This window comes from Apostichopus japonicus, chromosome 2, assembly GCF_037975245.1.
Source record: "Apostichopus japonicus isolate 1M-3 chromosome 2, ASM3797524v1, whole genome shotgun sequence".
In the NCBI taxonomy this organism is placed as follows: Eukaryota; Metazoa; Echinodermata; class Holothuroidea; order Aspidochirotida; family Stichopodidae; genus Apostichopus; species Apostichopus japonicus.
The window spans coordinates 5,405,452-5,426,139 of record NC_092562.1 but is presented as its reverse complement, the minus strand read 5'-3'; the positions used below and the strand labels follow the sequence as shown (position 1 = coordinate 5,426,139).

Below are 20,688 nucleotides of genomic sequence, written 5' to 3'. Positions count from 1 at the left end.
AATCGCTCTGTGACACAATCGCCGATGTTCTCAGTTCTTACTGGATATTGGTCAGACAAACCATGTGGACTTAATGTGACTTCTGTAATGCATTTGTCGATCGAATGATTTTCCCCTGAACTCAGGACAAAGTTTTCATATGCCATCGGTCTTTGGAAATAAAAATGTCAGACATCAGTGTCACCGTGGGGTGAGCCATTTTAACAGGAATGAGTCAATGTACGTGTGGGTCATGTTTATATTATGTTGCACGCGCAAAAAAATAATGACAAAAAGGATGTTGTATCATATTAGCAACAATAGTCTCTTGGTGCATATTTTTTTCGCAGAACCAGCTGGGTCTAACGTTATCTAATAGGTATAGGCCCAGTGTGTTGTGATCGCCCATTTCTTGAGCATAGGGTTAGGGATAGGATTACGTTCGAAGGATATGGTTTCTCTTTTGATCTGTTTTGTGACAATGTAGCGTGCTGGTTCCGTGGGTCAATCACCTAATCAGAATCATTTTCAGTGAAAAGTGCGGGATAAATCAAGAAAGGTTGACCTTGCTGTGTATTCATCAAACTTTTGCAAATCCGAATTCTGCCAAAAAAGTGTGAAATAGGCCAGCATTAATGGAACTGTATTAGCATATGACAAACACATTGCAATGAACAGATGTGTTGATTCAATCACATACCTTTACTTGAATAGCATGGTACAGTGCAATAATTGCATAATTGAAAGGATAATGTTTTCTTTGGTTGTCTTCATCAAATAACGAATTACTTCCATGTTTTGATGCATCTTTACATTTCTTGAGGGATGCAAAATTAGATATATGAAGGGATTTTGAAAAGATATATATATATTTGTCTACGTTCGAACCATTTGTCTCCTATGTGCTCTACTATCATTTTGTACGCTCTAATTTACTCAAGGTACTGATGAACTCAAATTTTCCCATACTATGCCAAGAATCCTGTATTGATTTAGTGACTATGTAAGGCTTATTTTAGGTAGTTCGGGAACGGAAAGCCGGGCCTTAGCTTACACTGATAACATCTAAGTACTGATCAACTCAAAATGTACAGAACATACACTTCCAATAGCGCGTGATTTTAATCCCGCCTCACCACAGCGCAATCCAACAATGCGCGAGCCATGGGTGACATCATAATAACAATAACAAACTAGAATATGCTTCACAACTATATAAGCAGAACAAACAATTAATTACAGACGGGTGTACGTTTCATTTGCCTGTAGGCCCAAGCTATGCACCTATCAATGGAATGATTGTACCCTAAACATGGAGAGTTAAATGTGGATCATTTGAATCCCATATGCCTCACTTTACCCATGGAGCTTTATAGCTCCATGCTTTACCTAAGATGTCAGTTATCAGCGTGACTGTGTTGTGAATCCCTGGATCAGGGGTGAGTCGAAGTGGGTCATGATTATATCAGTGTTGCATTTATAAGCAAGACTGATGGCAGTAGGAAGTGTAGTGTATTTGTGTTGAACTTTAGACCCCCATATATATGCAAATTAGAACTGATGTCACATCAAGCTTCCACTTTCAATTGTTGTCATCTAACTGACATGCACCCAGTAGCATATATGCTTGCTGGAGGCAGCTCAGTTCCACTACTTCTAGCAGCAGGAACAACCGTTTAATATCTAACCATCCTGGACTTTGCCGTGCATCAAGTTATTTGTTCATTTCTGTGTAACTTTACCTGGTGTAGTTTGAAGATATGGTACAGCATCCAACACAAATACCACCAAATTACCAGCAGTTTTAAAACATTGCCATAATCGCCGAATGCAGTTACTCCGACATCCCGCAATAGGGGTTGTTGTCATACCGTAGAACCTGTGTACACAGTCTCATAGGCAATGGCTACACTTGTGTCAATAACAACGTTCGCCACAGCCATAAAGCAGGAGGTATATTGCTTATGCTGCAGTACGTACAGGGCTTAGCCATCGTTTAAATTTAGGGTAGTGCAAGGCCCGATGAGGAGTACAGTCGAGGAATGAAGAATTATGAAAGGTGAGTTTGTATCAATTCAATACCCCTTCATATAAATGGCAAATTTATGTGTGATTTGGAAAATAAGTAATGGGAATGGGTTCACGAGACGTTAAAGATGCCAAAACAGCATGAATTGAAAAATTGATTTCGTTTTGGGCCACATTTTCCATAGTTGTGTAACAATCAGCCATGTTTATTGGTAGTGAGTAGTCTGTATTTTAAGCAAATTGTTAAAAGGATAGATTTAAGTAGCCCTGGGATAATCTGCAGTTAGTAAATTTATGTTTGATGTGTGTGTACATGTGTAATGCAGTGCTGGGATTATTCTTGTTGTTTTCAGTTAATTGGGAGACTGAATCGTGTTGCACAGGTATTACATGTGAGACTATGAGTACATTGTAGTTTGTTCACAATTAATGTTAGTTTAATTTGGAAGTTTAGTCATATTACTTGTATTATTTAATAGTTGTAACTAAATTTTTTGGAAGTTAGTTTTCAAAGATATATCATGTTTGATGGTCTCTATTATTTTACATCAAGGTCAAAGTTAAATTGGGTCAACTTAGGTCAAAGTCTGTAAACATGACATTCCATGAGTGAAAAGTTTTGAGCTTCAAACTTTTTGGTAGCAATTAGTAAGAAGATAATCGCAGTCGTGTTTAATGCAAGTCATGATGTCAGTTTAGGTCAACAGATCATGGTTGGAAAACCTCTATAGTACAATATCTGAAGGTATGAATGTAACTTAGGGGAACCTATAGTATGCTGAATAGATGATCCCATTGTTTTCCATAGAGTCAAGGGTCACTTGAAGTCAATTAGAGGTTAGTTATAGGTGAGAACCTTTATAATTAAGTCTCACTCTCATCACTGAAGAAGTGGGAATTTGTTTGAACTCCAGCTTTCTTTGTATTTGCATGTACATCAATCATTGCTGCAAGCCCATTATACTAAATTACACATTCTGATCAGCAATACTAAATGTAGATGAATATAGTATCCACAGTTGCTTATCATATTGGCAAGAAATCACTAAATCAATTGACTTTCTGGCTTTGCAAATCTTTTTTTAATAGCATGGATGCAACTGAATAGTCAAGTGGTGGGCCATCTTTGGAACTGTTGGTGAACCATGGAAGTGGAAAATGCCAAAATTGTCAAAAGACCAAGATGAAAGTTATCATAGCAAAGGAGAAGCAAAGCTATGTAGACCTGTTTGCATTGATAATCAATTGGAAGAAAGGAGGAGCCCTGTATGACTATGGGATCAAGCAATTACAATGGACACTACCAAACCAAGTAAGTACTGTAAAAAGCCCATCCCATCCACTAATCTATCAGATTTTATTAAAATATTAGAAACTAGGTCAAAGTCATCCAAGGTCATCAGAGCCGCGATGAAGGTATGTTTCCTGGAAGTGTTGAAACCTGGAGTTCTAGCTGTAAAAGTTGAGTGCAAGCTTAGTATCCCAAGAGAGGATGAGATAAATCCATATGGTCCAGAATGAGAGAAATGTAATAACCAGCGAATATGGGCAATTTTAGCTGGCAATTACACTTAAAGGATGGTAAGATTAGGAGAAGATAAAGCATAAGTACTAAAAATCAAACAATAGAATATGTTTGATCTCAAAAGTAAACCAGCAAAAGAAGTTGACCTATAGCAGATTACAAATGAACAAGAGAACCAATACTCCTGAATGTAACTGAGGTATTAAAATGTGTGTGTGAAAAAAGGTACGTTGTATGAAGTTTTAATTGCATACTTCCACTATGGCAATAACTTGCTCAGAGAGATGACTGTGTACAAGGGGTGATCTTCATTTAAGCCAATGAAGTTTGAGTTGGATACACAGTATTAAACACTTAGTAAAGTTCAGCTAGCAGGTGAATCCTTATCACAATTTATACACCTTTTTAAACATTTCAAGAAGTATATTCGCACAGCTGCCACCCTAACACACAACACAGTAAGTCAAAATACTAATAACTTGAAAAAGTAGTGGGTAGAGAGTACTGTACATTTCTCCTTCATTTTTCTAAACTAGGTCAAATCTCCTTCAATCGTCCTGATTTTCATATCATCTGTACTTTAACTTGTAAGTACTCATAAACATCCTAACTTACAAAATCGAAAATGATAGCTGGAAATTAGCCAAAAACAACAAGTTCGGTGGCTCATTTTAGGCATTTTTTTGGCGGATGTACATTACCTAATTGTAGTATGCTACCTTAAGCCTCGTGAAATTTTTCTTCTTCTCCTGAGGTAAACTAAACTACAAAGCATTAAAGTATCTGTAATTATTTTTCTGTTTGATCCCCAATATCAACTTTTTAAGAGCTCAGCTGGGTCAAATTTGAGCTTGAAATGGATTTCTGCTCTAGCCTCGTTGCTGTGCTTTCAATCCATCTGTTTCTTACATTCTCTGGAAAATTCCTGTTGATTATTTTGTACTTCAAAAGTCCTTTACTATGCACAAACCTGTCTCCAGGTTCTGCGAGTCCTTTCTAAGGAGATGATAATCGGGCTGGGAGGGGGGTCCCAGACCTGGCATAGAGCAAAAGAAACACTAAATATAAATTTGATCTTATTTGGGATTTAAAGAGTATAAATTCTTCAAGGAGATAACTGAACTGCAGGATAAAAGTTTACAACTGGCAGAAAGCAATTGAGATTGTAAAGTAGGTGTTTTTAGGTGTTTATTTATTGAGATTTCATTATAGAGGGCGCCCTCTAAACACTGCCTTGTGTTAAATAAGGTTAAAACTAGCCTCACAATTGACTAGTCAAGGACTGCTATACCACATTTTCCTGTTACATTTACATTTAATGCATATTTGTTCAATTCTACACCTTTCCCATGATCTGCAAATAAGTAAAAGGGGGTTGGTGTTTACCGAGAAGAAGCAAAGTACATCACCAACTAACACTAACAGCTGGATTAAGCCAGGCCATGCCCATGTCAGGGCACATTTTGGGAGAAGCCAGTATATATTTTATTTATGCATCTGAACCATGCAAATTGAGGTGTTTAGTTGTACTGTACCTTGCAGATTTTTTATATACTTGTGTCTCAATTAAGGACTCACAAGTCAGAATTTGTTCTATGAATACTGTAAACCAGCCAATTATATAGACCTACTGTATATTGATGATTCTGCCATACATTTTTGACAACTACTGTAAGTTACAGATAAGTATAGCCCAACACAATGTATTTTAATACAGAGAAGTCAAAATGATACCCAGACTGACAATGACACATGGTAGGAGCACTATGCTGGCTATACCTGGGACTATACCATCCCAATTGCTAGTAAACAGCAGAAGTCTGTGTTATCCCGGGCATACTTTAGTTCTAGTTCATTGTTATAACATTACTTACCTACAGGTGTAAATTATGGCAGAAATCATGCTCTTCAACAACAACACTGACACGGCAGGGCTGAATCTGAACTGTATCAACTCTGGAACAATGAAATTCCAAGTATAATTTGCTAATTTGTACTGCCCAAACATCATCTATAGTTGTTCAACTGTGTTACTTTTGAATTACCGTTGGTAAGTAAATTTCATGAAACTTCCTTTCCATAGTCCTTCAACTATGGTAATGCAATCTTGAATTTAAGCCTACTGAAATATGTTGGAGACTTGGAGTAGCATCATCTTCACCATTCTTTAAAATAATGTCAAACATTACAAAATGCAAGTTGCTATGTGAGACAAAAGCTCAGCCAAAAGTGAGTTATATGATCTCAACCCTGAAAATCCATTTTTTTAGCTAAATAAGAATTTCCCCCCTCAAAATCACTCAAGCATGAAATCATGAAACATTTCACCTGAAATATCAACGGCTACAGTAGCCTGACCATGTTAGCCTATAATTTGCTTTTTTGGGGCTAAACTGAGAGAAATCACATTTCTTATAAGCGTACCACAACATTTTATTCTTCTCCATTGACTAACACACTAAACTTGTCTTCCTTAGAGGGCCCCTAGAGCATAGAAGATATGTCCTTTATGGCATTCCTACCCATTTCCTCATAGCTGATGACTTGGCCTATCATGGCACTTGTTAATCCCATACCTTTAATGTCAAGATTTTGAGCTGCAAGGGGTGAAAGTTTAGAGCAGTGGTCCCGCTCCTTTGAAATGGCTATCCGGGCAAAATCTCACCATTTCTACTTCATTTTTCTAAGATAGGTCAATTCTCCTTCAATCGTCCTGATTTTCATATCATCTGTACTTTAAATTGTATTCTTAAAACTGTCCTAGTAATAAAATCAGTGATGATACCTGGAAATAAGCCCAAAAATAATTTTCCTGAGGGTGGCCGATATACATTGCCTTATTGTGGTACACTGTCTAAGTGGTCAGTCTGATCATTTCATGCAATGTCTTTTTTGAACAACTTTGCAACTGAACACAAATAAGTTCCAGACCTATAGTTGAAGTGAATATACTGTAAACAGTAATCTTGGCGCTTTATACCCAATTAGGCAGTAACTTTGCTGATGTTCCAGTAATATACAGCACCTATACTGTACCTGAGAGTGACAGAGTGACAATGGTTTATTCCCATCGTCCCCTCATCCCCATTTTACACTGCACATAACCAGTAAACAGTTTCCTACAGGAAATTTTACCACACTGTATTTCTCCTCAAGGGGTATTTGCATTTCCCCTTAAAGCAGCATTTTGCGCTGGGTCGCTTTTTTTCCACCTTTTTAACATGTGCATCGATTTTTTTACATGTATCAATCATAAAACAGCAAACTAAGATACCATCCAAGTTTCACCCTGCCAAGAGCATTAATTAGCGAGTAATTAACGATTTATGGCGATAACGAGTAGAAGTGTCCTCAACAAAGTTTTCAATCTCCAAATCCACTACTTTGAATTCCACCAATCAGTGAATAGTATATTTATTCATGAGCATTTTGCGTTTGGTCGCCATTTTCTACTCTTTTAACATGTCCATCAAGTTTTTTACATACATCAAATCACAAAACAGCAAACTAAGATATTAGCCAAGTTTTTCCCTACCAACAACGTTAGTTGGCGAGCATTCGACATATAAAATTAATCGCATTCAGTTCCCCAAACCCACTAGTTTGAATTCAACCAATCAGAGATGCAGGTTTAGTTAAATTTAGTTAAATTAGCCAAATTATTGCAAATTTTTCGACTTTTATGCCACCATTTGAAGTAAGATTTAAGTAGATAAGCTAATTATGTATGCAGTTATGGCATAGTGGAGTCAGTGAGGTTGAAAAAAATCATAGAAAAGGACGCAAAATGCTCCTTTAAAGTCATATGTCGTAGCGTCTACCTACTGCCAAGTGATGTACTTTAAAATCCTAGGCTGCGTCTAGAGGTAATCTTTTCTCATGAGCTTTCCTATTTATTCGATACTGCTGTGTACTGTAGAAAGTAAAATGCAAAGTAACAAAGTACAGTTTACTGTATAGAGTAAATGTAAGTTTATCACGTAGAGGAAGCTGGAAAAACTCTGTTGCGATGCGTGGTCAGAAAGTTCCTGTTCGAGCTGGCTCTTGCAAGTTAATTAGAAATTTTTGGTATAACAGACAATAGCAGTTTGGTGTGAAGAGGAAGTGTCTTCGATATTTCTCCAAAGATGGGCGTAAACTAATTATGCAAACCTCAAATATCACAATTTACCAATATTTTGGGTATTTCAAGGTCAAATTCGGTCACAATTAAAAGGTTTATTTTTGGTTTTTAATACAAAACTAGTAAGATGTGTATAGTTATGATGCAAAGAATGGGCTAAAACATCTTTTGTATTAGTTATTATTAATGCTCTGATGAGCAGCTTAAAGTGGCGTATATGAGAGTAACATCAGCCTTACAGAAACATGCATACAAGGGGAAATAGCACTAGTAACATTGTATCTTCATTCAAGGAGACCATGTTAAACATCATTAGAATCTATTGAAATGTATTTATTAAAAGTGTTCTGTCTTTGACTCCCTCCCCCAACACCCCCCCCCCCAAACACCCTCCCCTAGTGCATTATGCAGATTTGTATACAGTATATTACTGACTTTTACTGCAAAGAGACTGCATAGCACATGCATTCAAGGTATACTGAATTATTTGGTATGGTAATCTGCTTCAAATTGTCTGTATGCATGCATAACCCAACCCCCCCCCCCCCCCCTTCCACTCACATCTTCTACCCAACCCTATATCAGAATAGAAAATGAATGTGTACCAGTGCATACATGCACAGTGTGTACTTTATATGTGTGTTCAGTACAGTGTTATTTTACACCAAGCACTAAATAAAAACACAGTCCCACTGTCCACAATCATGTGCAGTACTACACACTGTACATTTCATTTCATTTATTTGTTTCCACATTCAAAAGGTATTACACAATAATAGAACAAAATGTATGTGACAAGTGGAGGAGGTCTGAGAAAGCCGAGGCTCTTTCGAGGCAGACCCGCCACCCCCCCCCCCCCTTAACAATATAAGAAAAGAAAAAAAAATGAATTGCACACACAAATAAACTACGTTACATAAGATAACATGATACTATTTAAAGAATTATCATATTATATATACGTAATGACAAAAAAAGACAAAAAAAAAAAAACATGTATGTAATGGTGATTCAATTCAATACTGTGCATATTTCAATGTCATATTAATATATTATATACTTGCAATGTAGTGTCTGCTTCTGCTATAATTCACTAAGTTAAAAGTCTTTTATAACTTAAAATGAAGTTGAACCAGTGTACATATGTAGTACATATAGTACACACTATACATATAGTACACACTATATGTACAGTGTGTACTATGTATACATGTTCAGTATGTAGTGTTATTTTACACCAAGCACAATAAATACATAGTCCCACTGTTTGCATGCAATCATGTACAGTACATACTGTACTGGTCATTCAATTCAATACTGTGCATATTTCAATGTCATATTAATATATTACTTGCAATGTAGTGTCTGCTTCTGCTATATATAATTCACTAAATTAAAAGACTTATAGTATAAACTGAATGTTTAAGCAGTTTAACCTGTTATATTTAAATATATATTAGTTTAACCTGTACTAAACATGTACCTGTACACACATATAGAACACACTGTACATGTATATGCACTGGTTCACATTCATTTTCTATTCTGATATAGGGTCGGGTAGAGGATGTGGGTGGGAGGGGGGTGTATAAACTGAATGTTTAAGCAGTTTAATCTGTTATATTTTAATATATATTTAAATTAGTTTAACCTGTACTAAACATGTACACACATATAGAACACACTGTACATGTATATGCACTGGTTCACATTCATTTTCTATTCTGATATAGGGTCGGGTAGAGGATGTGGGTGGGAGGGGGGGTGAGTTACATGTAAACAGACAATTTGAAGTGCAGATTACAACCATATATATAATTCAATACCTTGAGTGCATGTGTTATGCAGTCTCTTTGCAGTAAAAGTCAGTCACATACTGTATGCATATAAGAATGGTAATTCTCAGGGCTTAATGCCTGATTATTGCTTTAATTCATTTTAAAGGCATTGATCGAGACTCGCCCCAAACCGCGTGCAGCCATCTGAGAAAGTTAACTTTCCGTTGCTTGCAAGTGACGTTTTGTTCGTGTCGCTACAAAATGCAGACAGTACAGTAATGAAACCTGATACGTTGTTATCTTTAGCTGGACCTGAGATGTCCATCGCTGTATTGCATGTACACTGTGCTTTGGTTATTGACCGCAGCTGTATGTACTGACTGTACACTTGTGTCTAATTACCAATGGTAGCAAGCTGCGTGTGTGTATTTTCTGTGATCGATGGTGGTGTCTAACACTTCTGTTATACCTCATTCGAAACTAGGTCAGATAACCGGCATTAGACGTTTTTTTGTGCGCGAGTCTTCACACCCTTTAAATTCCTGGCAAAAAACTCTGACAACATATAGTAATAACGTGCTGCAGTGGTGGATCCAGGGTTTATGAAAGAGGGGGATCATTTTAGGACATCACATGAGAGCACTGACAGCTTGTCTACATTGAAGGGGGGAGGGGGATTTCTGGGGTTTATCTCACAGAAAATTGTAAAAGAGGAGCCCTTCTACCCCACCCATCAAAAAAATCCAATGTACAATAATTTACAATTATGCACACACAGAATTAGGGGACTCAATCAGCCTGGTTGGGCATCCCCTGGATCTGCGCCTGGTGTGTGTACCTGTGTATGTATATGAAACATTTACCAATTTGTAATTCACTTAGAGGATCATCCTGCTCTCTTTCCATATAAATGAATCATATATGTGGGCCACAGGACCATTATTGGCTGCTGCCTGGATGGGCCCTGGTACAGCAAAAAATTGGTGTATTTTTAGATACCCTTTATCTAACAGGTATATATACTGCAAAAAAGGGATTATCCTTGTCTTTTTTCAATTTTGGATCCCCTATTTGAAGGAACCTAGACAACAAACATGCACAGAGTGTGAAACGGTAGCACACATAACCTTGAATCCTGGTCATAAACCAACATAACATGCCCATCCAACCCTTTGTCTCTTTTCACATGCATATTCAGGTACCCAGTTCAGTGGAGTATAGCACTGATGGGTCAAAGTAAACATTGTCAAAGTGCAGTGCAATACAATAAACTAGGCTCATACTGTATCACTCATACTGTATCACTGCAAGATGCCAGTCATTATGATAATGTCACAAATCAATTTGTATCACATGATCACTGCTTTTTGCAAATTCTCACTTTGTAACAAGAAAATGACAAGTTAAGACCAAATTTTACAGTCGTTCCCGCATTAAGATTACTTCATTTTTCGAATTTGTGAACAGGAGAGCATAAAGGGTTATGTGTGAATTTGGGGAAGAAGATGTTATATCCATTCAAGGTTACGAAGTAGGAAGAAATTCCTTCCACACATTTTTTAGTTGCCCTATGGTTTACATTTCTTTAAATTTAATCTATTTGTATGTTGATTAGTGGCAATGGAACTAAGCCCTAAAATCTCTGATACGCTTTATCTCCCATCATGCAAGGTGAAGTCATCTGCCCCAAAGCAAACAAGATTATTTCATTTATGTAGAACAAGAAGCCAGAGTTGATTGTTGGAGGTGTTCACCTTCACAAAAATACCATTAATAACGACACCTCTGGTTGACTGATGGTAGCCGATTTATATATTTCCCTCATCTCACTTACTGTACATCCACATCACATCTCACATACTAAATGACTCACTTAAGCATTATTATATACTAGTAGTTGGGAGAAAATCACCCTGGGACGTTGTCACCCATATCGAAGATAGGGAATAAAATTAAAATTTTCATAATTGGACAGATCTCAAATATCAATTTTGATTTGAAATCTTGTAGAGCTCCTAAAATGTCATTAAATGGTGCAATTTTCCTGTTCATGAATTTGATAGTAAAAACTTCATTATTTCTTAACAGTTGCAATATTGTTTAAATTATTGTCACAAGGTGACCAGCATGCCCACTGTCCGGAAAATTATGATGTTAGTACAGTAGATGTTGACAATTTCTGTGAGAGGTTGTCTTTATTTTGTCATCCTCTGTCATGTTGCAGAGTTGTGGTTAATTAATTTTGTATCAAAGCAGGATATCTGGCGAAATGAGAACTGGTTGGCAATGTCCCACTCTTTCACACTCCAAATATGCAAGAAGTTAAAAGATTGTGGACAATACATGCTGTATGCAAAATGTGAATAGTGAATATTATGTTTAATTTAATAGAAATTGGTTCAATGTGTGTGAGACCATTTTCCATTCAAATTTTCAAAAGTAAACCAATTCTAGACCCAGTTTTAAAATCACAGAGAAGAAAAGAAAAATATTCCCTGAATATTCAAGCTTTGTCTTCCAGCTACTAAGATTTACTTAGACTGGACAAGTATTATTATAAGGTGTACTGTACGTGTATTAGCCAAGAGGATTGTGCATTGTTAAAAGGACCTTATTCCCCAACCCCCCCCCTCCCCTTCAATCAAATCCTTTTTGTAACAACTACAAAACTTGCCAGAGGTTCTAACACTCTCAAAAGGATTTACAAAATGAAAAAAAAGACACATCTTCCATGAAGCTCATTAAAAGAAACTTCTGTATTGGCACAAAATTATAGCATGCTGTAATTGCTAGAAGCTTCAGAAAGTACTTCCTTGAGGCCTTTTATTTCCAAATTGTTCTCATCTAAATGAACACAATGACTGAATGTCCCAGTAAATTTCCTCTAAGGTGGTTATAAAACAGTTTAAGGAATCTGGATTATAACCACTGCTTTCATGACCATATTTCCTGGCCTAATTGTCTTCTTTCATCCAAGTTTCAAATTTATGAAAACCCAGTATAAATACATGAATGTACATATTTACAAAACGGGATATGAAAACCAGTTAAGAGTAATAAAAATTAGAAAAGTCCCCAGAATCCTAGATTCAAGTACTACAGCTCAATTCTGGTACTTTGTCTTGTACATGGCCAATGTCTACATAGCTGGGTTCATAGGCTACATAGCTAAGTAGTTGCATGTAACTGGTGAGTTTTCAGCTCTAACACCTAACACTGCAGGAGTATGCTGCCCATAAATGTTTCAAGGTTAATGGCCTTGTGATGTGATTTTATAGTTACTGTGACTTCCAGAAGCACACATAGCTCAATGCCATTATGAGTGATGAGTGTGTAGCATTGTGTGTGTACACAGCTATTACAGATTTTGGGCTGATTCTTACTCATTGAGAAAATAAAATATGGTAGTTTTCTGCTCACACAACTACAAAACACTGAAGATCACGTTTTAATAAATTTGAATAACACAATGGCTGCTTAGTCAAAAGTTGTGATATCTCTTGTAACTGAAATGCCCCTCCTTACATATGAAGTATAACCTATCATTTCCAGTAGGTTTCAACTGGTTACCTCATGAGCTCACCTAGGTCAATGAGGGGATGGGCATTTTGGGGGTCTACTGGCAGGGGTACCCCACTAGTAGAAATTACTGGAAATGCCCATCACTTACATATAGAGTCGTGCCAATCAGTTTCAAGTAGTTTTCAACTGGTTACCTCATGAGCTGACCTGGTCTAGAAGGGATGGGCATTTTGAGGGTCTACTGGCAGGGGTACCCCACTAATATAAATTACTGGAAATGCCCATCCTTTGCATATGAAGTGATACCTATCGTTTTCCAGTAGGTTTCAACTGGTTACCTCATGAGCTGACCTAGGTCAATGAGGGGATGGTCATTTTGTGGGTCTACTGGCAGGGGGACCCCCCCCAATATAAATTACAGGAAATGCCCATCCCTAACATATGAGTGATACCTATCATTTTCCAGTAAGTTTTCAACTTGTTACATCATGAGCTCATCTAGGTCAATGGGGGATGGGCATTTTGGGGGTCTACTGGCAGGAGTAAGCCACCAATAAAAACTACTGGCAATGCCCATCCCTTGTATCTGAAGTCCTAACCAACATTTTCCAGTAGGTTTCAAGTGGTTACCTCATGAGCTGACCTAGGTCAGCCGTGAGGGGTCAATTATTGATCACTGGCAGGTGTACCCCACCACCAATAATTACTGGCAATGGCCATTTGTTGCTCTTGGGGCCATACCTGACACATTGTACTTACTTTGATGTGGTTACCACGAAAGCTGATCTAGGTTAGCTAATAGGTGACCTTAAAGTTGCTCTCCCAGCCACACCCAACATAGCCGGTTTGCCAGTCGTCTGGTTTCATATACAGGAATGCACTGTGAACAATTTGATGTACCAGGCAATTGGTTACCTTCCCAGCTAACTAAACCCTCTGGGCTCCCGCTCTACTATGAGAGTATCAACCTAGCTAGTGCACGAGAAGAGTGCGAACGTTTCTCTGGTCTAGCCATCAACTATGCATTCAAATTGCACAAAATCTAAAACAGCATAAACGCTCAATATGCAAGTTCTGTCGAAAAATTACACATGTGGATGCAAGCATATGGCCACTGAAAAAGATGCTGTAAACGTTCACGAAGGGGGCAAATTTTTGTGGTGATATTAAGTTATATACAACTCATCCCTACCAAATGTAACTTTTTAACTTTTGATTGACTTGTGATTGATTTTCAGGGGCATGTGCAGGAATTTCCATGGGGGGGTCCAAAATGTTATGAAATGTAATGATTGCCCTACTGGGGGGGTCTTAGTGGAAATTTCCGTGGAGGGGAATTGTCCGGGGGAAAATTGTCATGGGTGGGAATTGTCCGGAGTGGGAATTGTCCAAGGGGCAATTGTCGGGCTTTGCAATTGTCCGGGTGGGAATTGTCCGGGTGGGAATCGTCCGGGTGGGAATCGTCCAGGGGGCAGTTGTTTGGGAACCGTCTTACTAACTATTGGATTTTTAGAGGAACCCATTTCCCATGATTGCGTCCATCAAACGAATGGAAATACTGGAACCTACCAACTGAAACGGAAAACTTGCATTGCTTCCATTTCTGTTTTTTGTAATCATGTTTTTTTACACAAATCAAAATTAACTAACAAAACAAAAGTATGAAGCTAATAAAAAACAGTTAAAATTAGAAACCTTCAACCCAGCTATTGAGACAGTTGCGGTGTTTATAAACAGAGCACATTGACTGCACATGAGGTACACACTCTCGTGTACACCTACACATATGTACAGTAGGTATTTAAGCAGTCTGGGAGTTTCTAGCAACACAGTAATATGTGAGAATAATGCATGGATGGCACGAGTTTCGATTGGCTAGTTTTTAGCTCATACTAGTTTGAGCTATAGCCATGTTGCAGCTCTATCCTATGTGACTATTCATCCACCTGTAAAAAAATACATATATGTTGCTTAGTCCTTGGTGGATAAACGAAGAAACTTGTACAATGATTATCAAGTAAGGTAGCATCAGTGGTATTCAAGAAAGTTGAGGTCACAGGTCAGTTAGGAGTCGATAATTATCAGGGGTTTTTGTCAACATACAAAATATGCTTCCCTTCTCACGTTAAAAATGGTTGATGGTGACGGTTGGTCAAAATTATCATAGGTTAATGGCCTATTTAGCATGTTCAGAAATTTTCATTTGGACAGGATCTATTTGGGGGTACCTTTACATTTGTCACCATAAGTTAATTTAGAATTTTTTCAGGTGTAGGTTTTTATAATGGACCTATCAATTGTATGATGCACCCTCGGACCCACTGGATAGGTGCCTCAATATTTAAAATTAAGCTGGACATTTGACACATCCTTGCATAGTAAATTTGATACATTGATGCATGTCGTTGACCCACATCAAATTTACATTAATTGACTGACCATTTGCTGCCCGTGAAAGATTCTTTGTGGCACATTGATGCACCTTGACACACTTATTGTAGTTGTAATGGTGCACCAAATGTCCACTTTGACGGAAGCCTTAGTCACATAAATCTTTGGACATGATGCACATTTAATGCACCATTCCAGGGGTGAGGGGGATGTCACTGAGTCCCTCTTACAACTGATAGGTACATAGTCATAGTACAGCCATATACCACCAGGGAGTTGTTATGGAACAACTCCCTGATACCACAGCCTGTGTCAAATACACATTAGTGTGCATGAGAGGGAATCAGTTAAGTTGATTGATTATTCCTCTCACTGTTTACATGTGATTGTAATCTGAATATGTGAACAAGGCCATGGTGTTTGCAAATTGTCTGCCTGGTAATCATATCACATTACATGCCTTTAATACTAGTTGAGTTGAAACTGATCAGAACTGAGCCTTTAATTGGTAAGTGGGTCATTATTGCCGGTCCACAGCACAAACCACAGTATTCAGTTACATTTTGTTGACCTGATCTGAGTTCATTTCCTTTTCAGTAATGTGAATTTATATTGCTTATAGAGAGGAGCATAAACATTGCAGTGAAAATGTTTAATAAAAATAAGTTTCCAATCAAAATGAAAGTTAAACATTTAAGAAAAACTGTTGAAAGTATTTAAGTACATTTTACCACTTTAAGATTGTTAAAGTTTTTTTCCACAAATATCTCTTTTTGCAGACTCGGTTACAGTATTAATTTGCTGTATATTGTTGTGCATAGTCTGAAAGTTTACGCGCCCCCCCCCCCCACCACCCACCTTTCTACATTGACCTTGCAAATGCAATCTCCTCTAAATAAATATCACATTACTTAGTATTAGTTTATGCACCATTGGTGCTCTTGCTTTTATTTATCATGGATGTCTTAACAATATTTTAAAGAAACACCAAAGTTCTGCTTCATATCCCTTATCCTATGATGAAAATACATGTAAGTTTCATTTTAGTTAATAATTATTTTTGCCTCTGAATAATTTTTTTAATTGTGACCAAATGAAAATTGAAGAATAATTATAGTCAAGTGGGGTAAAAAAAAAAACAATTTACCTAAAGTTTGCTCTAAAAATTGATGAGTAAGAGGTATTGTTTCGGTTCCAATGTTCAAGTGTGTGGAGTGGGATTCTCTTAAAGAGAATCTAACAAAAATAACTATTTTGTAAATGGAAAGTGTCGTTTTTTGCGAAAAATGTTGTTTTTTTTTATCCCCAAAATTTGCTTAATTCGGGGTAAAAAAAAACAGTGCCGGGGTAAAGAAAAACAATGCTAGAAAACAGCTATTTTCTTCATGAATGTATCTTAAAATCATGTTTGCATATAATTACATCTAAGTATGAGCTACTACCTTTACATGAAAAAGGAAAAAAAATTGTGAAATTGTCTTAATTCGTAATTATGGATGGCTCGTGTCATATGTCATGCTCAGCCATATTCATACTGTACAGTGTGTATATGATGCTACACAAATGTGGTGTAATATAGTAGAAACATTAGAGTTGAGCCAATTTCAGTTACTTCTGCCCAATTATTTAACATTTTTGACACATGACAGACATGAAAACTATTTGCCTAACCTCTAAAATCAACATTATGGAAAAATTTATTCATTCGGGCAAAATAGAGAGTACATTGGAGCCGGAAAGTACTTGTTTTTTTTTACCCCATTCGCATCATTTTTTGGGGGTAAAAAAAAACAAGGCCCCCCCATGAAGCGTGAATGAAGTTGGAGTAATTCTACCATGGGGGAGTGTAATATCACTAACTGCTATGCTGTAACTGCTGGAATAATCTCCACATCATAGAAGCTGGGTATGCAGGAGAAAGTTTCAGATATGTGGTACAAACTTCAAATTTTGCTCGTTTAGCATTCGCTTGATTCGATGAAGCGCTGATTGGCAGCGAAGTGACATAAGGTTCCAGAAATTATATAATAATATACTAGACATGTAGGACTATCATATTGGTAGATAGTCTTTAAACAATGATGTGTGTTGCAGGAATGATGCATATTTATGAGGGGGAGGGCTTAGCAATATGTTGGTATCAAAAGTTTGTATGCACGATAACTCAACAAGGGGATGACCGATCATTACCATACTTAGTGGGTGGCCCATAGTGAGTAGATTAACCCTATTGATTTGGTGCTCATATCATGAATATTAATGAGGTAATGGGGTCAAATATGAAAAACTCCAAATTGCAATAACTTGGCTACTATTAGTCGGAATTTCGTCAAACTTGGTATGATGGTATTGGTAGATAGTCTTTACACACTGATGTGTGGTGCAAGTGATATCATGCATATTTATGAGGGGGCGGGCTTAGCAATATTTCGGTTTGAAAAGTTTGTCCAGATAACTCAACAAGGAGATGACCGATCATTACCATACTTAGTTGGTGGGTGGATCATAGTGAGTAGGATAACCCTATTGATTTTGCTGCTCATTTCATGAATATTAATGAGGTAATGGGGTCAAATGTGAAAAACTCCAAATTGCAATAACTTGGCTACTATTAGTCGGAATTTCGTCAAACTTGGTATGATGATATTGGCAGATAGCCTATACACATGTTGTAAGTTGCAATTGATATGATACAAATTTATGAGAGGGCAGGGCTTAGAATTACTTTGGTAACAAAACTCTGTGTGCATGAATTGCTGTTGTTGTCATAGCTAGGGCTTTCTTAGAAATTTCCCTATGAATGGAACTAATGAACAGCAGCAATGAACCATAAAATGTTTTCATTCTGGTTATTCCTGCTTAGCATAGCTCCAATATATGGCTAGAAATGTATGCATGTTCATGACCTTGTTATAATATTGTTCATGAAAGTTACCAAGACTCTTTTATGGCCGGCTGAAATGACGTGATATCATGAACATTTCCATCAAACGTTGTTTTCAGCAACTGCTGACTCTCTCTATCATCCAGATCTATGATTTTAATTCCACTTTGTTATGTTGAAAGTGTTAATCTTTGCAGATACGTTTCCCATAAATTTAGCCTTAACATCAGGGGTAGTCCGTAGAAATAAAGTGTTATTTCCAAAGAAGCCTTTTAATGTAGTGAGTAAGATAATGGTAAACATGTTTTATAGGTGTGAAGTATAAGGTGACATCATCAATTAACTTAAATGTAGTTCATACTATATCAGTTCTAGAAATAAATATTGCTTTTTATGTTCCTCCTGGGTCTGGCAATGTTCTGTGTTAGTCATAAGGGGGTTTGGATAATGCCAGACTGAGAGTTGTTGAAAATATTGATTGCTAGTCATCATTACAGTCAATAGGCTATTTATGTCCAGTTTCTTTACCCAATTTTATATACTGGCACACATTAAATGTAGAGAGTAATGAAGTACTGATACCATTGCCTCATTACTCTCTACATTTAAAGTGTGCTTACAGTCAAGTGTTCTTTTTCTCTTTTCCTGTAAAGGTTGGCAAATATTACAAGTGGAGTGGAAGGGACACATCCGCAGTCTAACAACACTTTAAAAAATTTTACAAGAGAAAGGCAGAAATGAAATTGCCAGGTAAGATTATACTGCAACTCAGGGAACTTTTCCAATTGTTACTTATTTGCTATCATCAGATTTACAGTAGCCTACATGCAACGTTCTTCGCATTGCAGCTGAACAGCGCAATGTACAGAACAAAGAGTCTGCTGTTCAAAGTTATCTTGTGTTACATAAAGATCACAAAACATACATGATGGCTTAACGATATATTAAAAAGATCTAATTTAAAAGAAATTTCACCAGAAATTAGGGAAGAAATTAATCTGTACTCAAACACAGTTTTTGTTTTGACTACTGTAGCAACTGCAGCGTGGGTTATGTCGCAATCTGCATTTGCTAAGATGACGTCACGTTTGCAACTTTTTAAAGTATATTTGAAATATCCATCCTAAATGATTAAAAATTGTTTCTCTGTCAAAACGTAATGTTAGCATTCTCATACTTTGAGAACACATTTAGAAAATTATTTATCGTTTTTTAAGCTCACTTTCAAGGGCTACCAGACAAATCTTTTGAATTGTTTGTTTTGTATATAATAACACCAAATCTTTCACATCAAACTATGTGTCGTTTCATCAGTTTTAACAAATGTGCAGTAATCTAACTAGATGCATTTACTATTTTTGTTGCATTTTCAGGTCGGAAAGAAGTACTGGCTTTCCTTGAAAGTCACCCAGATTTAAAGTATGATTGGGAAGCATTCCATAACAAAGAAATGAATGAAGTTCGAAAAGCCCAACTGGGGGCCAGAGACAGGGAAGAGGAATGGCATAAAAAGTAAAGTGGCCAAATAAAGAGGTGTATACAGTAAAATTTAAGTAATGATGTTTTGATGGTACCAGTTACTGCACACAAATAAAGGGGTGGATACAGTAAAATATAAGTAATGATGTTTTGATGGTACAAGCTACTGCACACAAATAAAGGGGTGGATACAGTAAAATATAAGTAATGATGTTTTGATGGTACCAGTTACTGCACACAAATAAAGGGGTGGATACAGTAAAATATAAGTAATGATGTTTTGATGGTACAAGCTACTGCACACAAATAAAGGGGTGGATACAGTAAAATATAAGTAATGATGTTTTGATGGTACCAGTTATTGCACACAAATAGAGGTGTATACAGTAAAATATAAGTAATGATGTTTTGATGGTATCAGCTACTGCACACAAATAAAGGGGTGTATACAGTAAAATATACGTAATGATGTATTGATGTTACCAGTAACTGCACACAAATAAGGGGTGGATACAGTAAAATATACGTAATGATGTTTAGATGGTACCAGCTACTGCACACAAATAAAGGGGTGTGTACAGTAAAATATAAGTAATGATGTATTGATGGTACCATCTACCGCACACAAATAAAGAGGTGTATACAGTAAAATATACTTAATGATGTTTTGATGGTACCAGCTACTGCACACAAATAAAGGGGTGTATACAGTAAAATATAAGTAATGATGTTTTGATGGTACCAGCTACTGCACACAAATAAAGGGGTGTATACAGTAAAATATATGTAATGATGTATTGATGGTACCGATTAATGCACACAAATAAAGAGGTGTATACAATAAAATATAGGTAATGATGTTTTGATGTTACCAGTTATTGCACACAAATAAAGAGGTGTATACAGTAAAATATATGTAATGATGTTTTGATGGTACCAGCTACTGCACACAAATAAAGGGGTGTATACAGTAAAATAT

The 20,688-nt window shown here is 36.8% G+C and overlaps 2 protein-coding genes and 1 long non-coding RNA gene across 11 annotated transcripts in view; 2 read left to right on the top strand and 1 right to left on the bottom strand.

Annotated features, from left to right (window-relative positions):
* Nucleotides 1–20,688, top strand: part of LOC139975748 (cholecystokinin receptor-like) — a 140,036-nt gene that overhangs the window by 52,701 nt on the left and 66,647 nt on the right. The gene's annotated exons all lie outside the window — the stretch shown is intronic.
* LOC139975765 (galanin receptor 2a-like) overlaps nt 1–20,688 on the bottom strand; it is a 195,724-nt gene that overhangs the window by 116,461 nt on the left and 58,575 nt on the right. The window lies entirely within an intron of this gene.
* On the top strand, nt 1,055–20,217 carry LOC139975605 (uncharacterized). 7 transcript variants are annotated; one of them, XR_011795809.1, is made up of 6 exons: nt 1,055–2,038; nt 2,816–2,855; nt 3,097–3,319; nt 5,413–5,582; nt 18,884–18,980; nt 19,604–20,216. It is a non-coding gene; the product is annotated as an uncharacterized lncRNA (long non-coding RNA). The 7 variants fall into 7 exon arrangements; XR_011795810.1 differs by having other exon boundaries at nt 2,816–2,844; nt 19,604–20,215; XR_011795806.1 differs by having other exon boundaries at nt 2,816–3,319; nt 19,604–20,217.